The following is a 9,014-nucleotide window of genomic DNA, read 5'->3' as shown; positions in this document are numbered from 1 at the left end:
ATACGTGTGACCCACTCACTAGCCAAGGTTGCCCATCACTTCTGTACAAACTGCTATAATTCGGATGACCTTGCTTAAAATATACAGGGAGAGGAAAATATGAGATTGTGGTTATAAACAGTTGTGTGTTCTTTTAGAGAGTGCCTCAGACATACATTTCTACAAATTCATATTATTTCCTTGAAAGAGGCCTACCTCTCTGCTGCTAGACAATTAACAAAGAAAAAAAAAGGCCCGTAAAATACAGCATAAACCTAGAATTTCTTAATTCAGCTTCAGCCAAGGCACCTTCCACTACAACTTGTTTGAAAGAAAAGACCCCTCAGGCCACATAGTTTACTGGGAAAAAAATGAGTAAAGAAACACAGCCCCCTCCTTTCTAGAATTTGGTCCATTTGTATCAAAAGAAATCACAGATTGGCAGTTATGACCACCATCTTCTGAGTCTCACCTGGTCCTCTTGAATACAACATAAATGTTTAGATGCTGATTTTTGCGATCTTTGACTGATAGTAGCTTGTATTATCATTTAAAGACTCAGGCCATATCAAAATGTTTAAATTAGCTATCTTTTTACAAGAATTTGTTTCACAAAGCAGGTTTCATTGCTTTAATTCGGTCTTTCAAGAGACAGTACAATATTATAAAAAGAGCACCTTAGAAATATTCCCTCATTTATATCAATATGTTTCTTTTTTGACAATTGGGTGATGGTTACTTAAAAAAAAAGGTGTAAAAAGAGCTATACTGTAAATTTTTGATATTGTAGATGCTAGAGAAATTATGTTCTCCATTAAAAAAAACCTAATGAATGTAATATTCTGAGATATAACTAGTACTGTACCATCTTTAATAATTATAATATTAACATAATAAGATATGAAGTGTACAAAGTATTATACATGAGTTCATATAGTTTCCCCACAAATCTGCAGTATTAATCCATTCGCTGTGGAAATTGTGTATTATTTTTATCGATCTAGGACAAGCCTTGCTAATTAATGAGTATGTTGATGTTTAAAATTTATATGCTTTAACAGTTGACTTATGCCATATACTGTTACAGTTGAATTTCTTGTTGTGGAGACTCATTTGATGTATAACTGATTGCAGTTCAGCTGCATATTGTCATTTACTAGCTATTCTGCGAAGATGAGATTCTGAAATGTATTACACATGGCAAGGGGCAAACGTCATATTAAACAATTTATTTCAAACAATTTAGTACATGAATTAAGCATCTTAGCTTGCATGGAAATTGTTCATAAATAGAGAGTGTTTGCAAATGTATTTAACATGTAATAGGTATATGCATGTAAGATTGAATTCTGGTATGTTTAGTGCTTTAATTTTGTTATGTCTCGTGGTTTCTAGCACTGTTATATAAAACATGCTATGTAAATAGATTTCTTGTGGAAAACTGATTAAATTTGTAATTGGATTCTTTAGTTATCACATCTTTTGATTTCTTATTAATAAACTATTGACATTTTGAAAGTCTACTTTTGAACAGGAAAGTCATTTTGAACAGGACACTTGGTATATTGATAGTTTGTTGTTTTTCTTTTGTTTGTTTGTTTTTCTTTTTTTCGTCTTTGTTAGGTTTGGTTTTATTTTTACAGAAAAATGGTCATGTATATGTTAAAAAAATCCCTAATGTATGTTAAGCCAAAGAAATATAAAATCAAATCCATTTATTATATACCACATAAAAAAGAGAAATGAAATGGTGAAAACTGATATACAGAATGGTTCAAGAAATATATGAAATCTCTTCAATATTTAATTCAATCCAGATTCATGAAATATGCATCTTCACAAAAACATATGTGAAAATTAGTCTGAAATGTACACTTGGGCAACAAAGTACATGAAACCTCAACAGCTAATAGGCATTTCTGTTGGCAAAGCACAATTGCCTAGTAAAGTATGCAGCTCAATTGGTATATATGTGACAAAGTACTTTCTGAAATATGCAGCTTGTTAAATAAAGCATTGTAAAATTCAACAATTAATGTGTATACAGTTACTCAAAGTAGAAAGCACAAGCAACTGAATTTTTAAAAGAAAAAAAGGATCAACAAAACATGAATCCTCATTAATAAAGTATGCAAAATAAAGTAGTAAATTATGCATCCTGATTATTAAAATATGCAAATCAATCAGCAACATGCATAACAATTTGACTAGAAAAATATGTACATAACTCAATGAAAAATCAGCAAGCTGTGCAACTTGGTATAAGCATTATGTAATTTGGTCACAAGAGTAAATGAAATATTAACTACCAAATGCATTATTTAGTTGAATCATTAAGGTAAACAATTACTTCGGGCTGCAAGAAGAGCTGAGAATTCCAGTAACTTCTGCAAAAATTGTCCTTATACGCAACCTCTCATGGGAAACTTTATCACGGGGAAATTTGATTCCACTAAAATCAATGGTAAAATTCACCTTACCTTCAACGGAAATGGGATTGCATCCTATACCTTTGAAATTTTCTTCCCGGTGTGTTGAAAGCTACATTTAGTGAATGCTGTAGGAAGATTCATAGCATATTTATCTGATCTGGCTTTGTTTCTGATTTTCTGCTCAGTTTTAGTTCTTTATAGTCTGTTTAATATTCCTGATGTGGCATATGTCATTTATTGTACTTTGCCTATCAATCCATAGAACAAGAAATATGTCTGCATTGCTGGATTTGCATTTCTGAAGAAAACAAGGTCTCTTTATTACAAGATGGACTTGTCTACACTTGCCCCCAACTTTCAAGGGGGCATGTTAATCATGGCATGATCCAGATAACCATAAAGAAGAGAAGACTTTCCATTAGTTCCCCTTAAATAGTCCATGTCTTCGAAGTGAAGAAACAAAAATTTGAGGAGTAAAGGCACTTTAAAGTAGCACAGGCACTTTGAAGTGACTGTGGCTACATGCACACTGGTACTTTGAAGTCTGATGCTTCAAAGTTGCCGTGGGGGAGAATTAGCTTAATGAAGTATTTCATATTAACCGCAGCACTTCATTAATAATCTCCCTGATTAGTAATTATCATCCTGATTAACATGCTCCCTTCAAAGTTAGGGGCAAGTGTAGACCCAGCTGTTGTGTTTGGAGATGTACTATTTAGTGGGAACTAATGCAAAGTCTTCTCTTCTTGATGGTTATCTGGATCTAGATTCAGACAGAGCACTTGGGAACCTAACAGTTACTTGAAATATCTAACTCCAACATCTAAGTTTTACTGGCATTCACAAAACCACCACTCTACTTTTTCCTAACCCTGTAGGTGCTTAGGGTATGTCTAAACTACAGAGTTATTCCAGAATAGCTTCTTCCAGAATTGTTACTCTAAAATAAGCTATTCTGAATAACATGCACACACTATAGGGAATCCCCAAAATAAGCACATCTTATTCCAAAATAGCATGTCCACACACAATAGAGGCTATTTCACATTAGATCCCTGGAAGTGCTGCAATGATGGTGGCCAGCAGCCTGACCAGGGCACAGATGCAGTGCCAGCCCTGGAGCTGCTGTGGGTCTGTAGCTGCAAGTGACCAGCTTGTGATCCCTGCACTGGTTCTGGTCTGCTTTGGTGAGCTCAGCAGGCCACAGTATGTGCAGGGAGGGAGTTTTTTGGGGGTTCTTTAAGGGAGCACCTGGCCAGAGCTCCCAAAAGGGCTTTCCAGCCAAGCGACCCCGTCCATGGTGTTTTCTGGCCCATTCCTTTGAAAGAGTGGCCAGGGCAGTGTGGCTGCTTTCTACTGAAAGAGGATATCACTTATTTCCTTTGCTTTTTGTGTGTAGCTGCGATCTTTCAAAAGATTTTTTTTCTAAGGGATCTGCAGCGTAGCCCTAGCCTTAAAGTCCCCAAGGTCTCAAAATTTCAGTGGCTGGGTATATGCACAGTTTTCTAAATCCTGACTCCTTCTAGCAACTCAGCACCTAAACTCCATCTGTATTCTCTAATGAGGCTTTCCCCTGACTGCCCTGCCCCTAAAGCCCAATCCAATACCTAAACAACACAAAAGACACAATCAGAATTGCGCTCACCCATCCCATGACAAATCTAGGCTTGAACCCCCAGCTTTGCCTCAAGGACGTCAACTTGTGTCGCCCTCCTTCCCAAAGGGTCTGCAACAACTGGGGTCAATCAGTTCTCTTGTTGAATCTCTTTCAGCTGTGTATAAATACTTTAATATTCACGGACATATGGGGACTAGAGTCCAAATTGCAATGCTGTAACCACTGAACTGTTGAATCATTTTCTTTTTAGCTTAATGATTCCATATGGATAGACCCCTGTGCCTCACATGTAGGTCCATTTACAATAATACATGAGGTATAGAGGCAGCATAGCTTGGCCCTAAATGGCCAACATGGGTTTTTATATTTAAAATTGCATCATGTCCTATATTCGCAAATATGCCAGAATAAATGGGAAATAGAATATCTCTAGTGCTGCATAATTTATAATTGACTTTGCTTCCTTATGGGGTCCCAAATATATAGCTTATAAATTAGTGGGGCAGTGGAGTGAAACAGAGTATAAAAGATTGTAATAAGACTGAACACTTTATATCTTCTCTCACTATTATGATCACTACCAAGATAGTTATTAAATCTCAAAAGATTACTTTAATTGAATTGCTTATATAATGATAATTTACTGTGTCTAGAACCCCGTAGTTTTAAAAATATAAAAAATGCAATACAGCATTTTTTAATCTAAAGTTAGCAATGGAATTGGATTTTCATACAAACAAAATCTTTTCGCTCTTATAATCAGACTAGAATCTTTAGGTAGCCAACTGCTGAGTACAACATTGCGGTTCATTTATTGTCATTACCTATAAAAAATATAAGATTAATGCTGCTTTATTGCTTTTAATATAGTCACCCGTCTGCCGATATCTTTTTAAGATTTGCCAAACAGTTTAAAAGCAGCAGCACATAAGAAATTTGCAAAATGATCATCATCTTTTAAAAGGCCATGGAAAAAGTTCAGAGTGTTTCAGTCTTGCCTACTCCTCTTTCTAGACTGGCACCAATGTGTTGTAAGGGGATCCAGGCCTGGGTCCCACATACTTCTAAACCTGCTGGAGTTAGATATAGCCTAGTAGCTGTTTCTGGCTCTGGGTGCATAGAATGCACTTCTAGACCTCTTGTCAGAGCCCTTCCTTGGGTCATGGGGCTGTAATGACTAGCCACCCTAACCTCTGTGAACTCACAGAGTTCCACTTGGCTATGAGTACTGTGATTTTAGGTGTAGCACCTTGGAGGGACAGCATGGCAAAACTATCTTAAACCCAGGACTATAAAAGGACAATTTTAATTTCATTCACTTTACATCTAAAAAATCACCATAGAGGTGTACATCTTTAAAAACAAAAAAACAAACAAAAAAAAACCCAAAAGAAAAACCCAAAAAACAAAACAACAAAAAAACTTCTGAGACCCATTCAGACCCACCCATCTTTAATCTGATCTCATCCCTTCCATGACTCCAAGGGCTAATCCATGATTCATGTTAGACAGAACTTCCCTTCTTCAAGCCCTTTTTTTCTGGCCATACCTCCAGGAAAGTTGAGCTGTGTCTACACATGCACGCTACTTCGAAGTAGCAGCACTAACTTCGACATAGCGCCCGTCGCGGCTACACGCGTCAGGCGCTATTTCGAAGTTAACTTCGACATTAGGCAGCGAGACGTCGAAGTCGCTAACCTCATGAGGAGATAGGAATAGCGCCCTACTTCGACGTTCAACGTGGAAGTAGGGACCGTGTAGACGATCCGTGTCCCGCAACGTCGAAATTGCCGGGTCCTCCATGGTGGCCATCAGCTGGGGGGTTGAGAGATGCTCTCTCTCCAGCCCCTGCGGGGCTCTGTGGTCACCGTGGGCAGCAGCCCTTAGCCCAGGGTTTCTGGTTGCTGCTGCAGCAGCTGGGGATCCATGCTGCATGCATAGGGTCTGCAACCAGTTGTCGGCTCTGTGTATCTTGTGTTGTTTAGTGCAACTGTGTCTGGGAGGGGCCCTTTAAGGGAGCGGCTTGCTGTTGAGTCTGCCCTGTGACCCTGTCTGCAGCTGTGCCTGGCACCCTTATTTCGATGTGTGCTACTTTGGCGTGTAGACGTACCCTCGCAGCGCCTATTTCGATGTGGTGCCGCGCAACGTCGAAGTTGAACATCAACGTTGCCAGCCCTGGAGGATGTGTAGACGTTATTCATTGAAATAGCCTATTTCGATGTTGGCTTCACGTGTAGACGTAGCCTTGAACTGCAGCCAAGGAGAGCTGCGACTGGCTGTACCTGCGGGGACACAGTTAGATAAAGCATCTGGTGTCTCACCAAGTTCTAGCTCTGGCGAACCATGTCTGGCCCACAGGTCACTTAGGGTGTACAGCAAAGTTCACTTTGCAAGCATCTACACTACAATATATTCAAAATAGTGGGAGAATTATTCCGAATTTTGTAAACCTCATTACAGGTGGAATAATGCCTATTTCAAAACAGCTATTTCAAAATAGCTGCTGTTAAGACACAGAGACCGTGTCTACACTTACAAAAAAACTTTGAAATGGCCATGCTAATGACCAAATAGAAGAATAATAATGAGGCTCTGAAATAAATATTCAGCACCTCATTAGCATTCTGCCGGCCAGTTTTCTCGTCTGCAGCTTATCTACACAGGGGTCCTTTTCAAAAGGACCCTGCCAACATTGAAATCCCCTTATTCCTATCAGCTGATAGGATCATGGCCATTTTGAAGTTTTTTTGTAAGTGTAGAAGTAGCCAGAATTACGCTATTTCAAAATAAGCCATAAGGGCAGCCAGTGGCACTACTTCAAAACAGATCCTATGTTTCAGGGTATGCTATTTCAAATTAGCCAGGTGCTCTTTTGAAATGCATTCTTGTGTGCAGATATGTTATTTCATTGCTATGCCTTGAACTTCTCCCATTGGAATTGTTCATCCCTCTCCCAAAGAGGCAGCAGTTATGTTCATGGGAGAAGGCCTCCCACTGACAGTGCTGTCTTCACTCAGGGCTATGTCTGTATAACTTTGACACTCAGGGGTATGAATTTTTCACACCCTTAAGCAATGTAATTATATCAGTATAAACTTGTATTGTACACCTGACCCTAGTCTTCTGTGTTTCATAGCGCTGATCCAGCAGTCAAGAGACAAAGCTGATGAACCTTGATTATAACAAAGAAGACTTCACAACAGAGGAACGAAGGGTCCAGTGGCACCTTATAGACTAAAAGAAAAGTTTTGAGCATGAGCTTTCGTGAGCAAAGACTCACTTCATCAGATGCCGATCAGCAGCATCTGATGAAGTGAGTCTGTGCTCATGAAAGCTCATACTCAAAACTTTTCTGTTAGTCTGTAAGGTGCCACTGGACCCTTTGTTGCTGTTACAGATCCAGACTAACATGGCTACCCTTCTGATACTTCACAACACAGTCATTCAAGTCAGTGTCAGGTGAAAACAACAGCTCAAATTCAAAGTCTCTCCCCTTTTTATACATTACATTTGGAAAGTAGCCATGCCCTTATACTTCTGATACCCTCAGCACAAACCAGTCACCACATTCCCCATCAAAACTGACATCAGGATTGACAATTGTCTACTCTATGCTCACAATGAGCCTGATTTCCCACCTATCTAATTTTTATATTTATTTTCCATCTTTCTTTCAGTGACATACACTCATAACTTGCTTCCCCTCATTGCAGAAGTTCAGAACATATAAACTCAAAATACTAAACTCATAAACTACAGCGCACCCTCCATGTAACATATAAAATACTTCTAAGCCCCCCTCAATGGGTCTGCCACTAGTGCCTTTCAGTAGTGATGCCCATGAAAGGTAGACTGTCATCTGAAATATCTAAAACCACTAACTCTGGACAGGATTCCGCTTGTCTTCTTTTCCCTTATTAAAACAACAGGAAATGAAAAAGAAATAAAAAGCTGTTTAACAACGGCGCATATGACATAAGCAATCAGAAACTTAGCTAATGGACTATTACAAATGTGATCCATGGACACATTATTGACATATAACCTGGGCACAAAAAGGATTTTAATGAGACTTGATAGGTTAGTTAAAGCAGATTCTTGACAGGTTATCCAAAAGCATTCAAGCTGAAAAAAAATCTGGCATGAAAATCATAATATTTATGATAGCAAATAGTTGGCATTAGTAGAACATGCAAACACTAGAGCACATAATTAAACATTTTTTTTCCTGTAATGAGAATTGCATCTTCGGTGGATAAGAGATGCTTTCAAATTGCAACTTCTTATTAAATATGAGATTCACAATGCATACACAGCAGAGTGTGTATAAATAGTGGAGAAAAGCTAACATGCATTAGGTATCTGTGTCATTCAGCCAATCCCTTATACAAAAATACATTTTAGCCAGAGGTCAAATAATGAACAAACATGATCCACAAGAGATAAACAATATGGTAGGTGGCAGCACCTTTCTGCATATGTGAGTCACAAGGAATCTTTTTTTTAAAAAAGCACATTTTGCAGGCAACCAAGGCAGTTCAGTAAAATAGTGGTGTTTCCCTTGTTTAGTACATTTCTCCATTCATGTTCATCCATGAGCACAAACCAGTCATCACGTTCCCCATCAAAACTGACATCAGGTTTACAATTGTCTGCTCTATGCTCAGAATAAGTCTGATTTCCCACCTGCCTAATTTTTATATTTACTTTCCATCTTTCTTTCTTTTAGTGACTTACACTCATAACTTGCTTCCCCTCATTGCAGAAGTTCAGAACATATAAACTCAAAATTGTTAAATCGCAATTCAGCAGCTCCTCAACCTCAACTGTAATGTGATGTCTGATTGTCTTTGCCTTGACCACCAGCAAAACTACTGTTTTCTGTTGTCTCTCTTTTAGTGCCCATGTTTCATAGAATCATAGACTACTAGAACTGGAAGGGACCTTAAGAGGTCACCAAGTCAAGTCCCCTGAACTCAAGGCAG

Source organism: Carettochelys insculpta, chromosome 4 (genome assembly GCF_033958435.1).
Source record: "Carettochelys insculpta isolate YL-2023 chromosome 4, ASM3395843v1, whole genome shotgun sequence".
Lineage (NCBI taxonomy): Eukaryota > Metazoa > Chordata > Testudines > Carettochelyidae > Carettochelys > Carettochelys insculpta.
Note: the sequence above shows the minus strand (reverse complement) of the source record.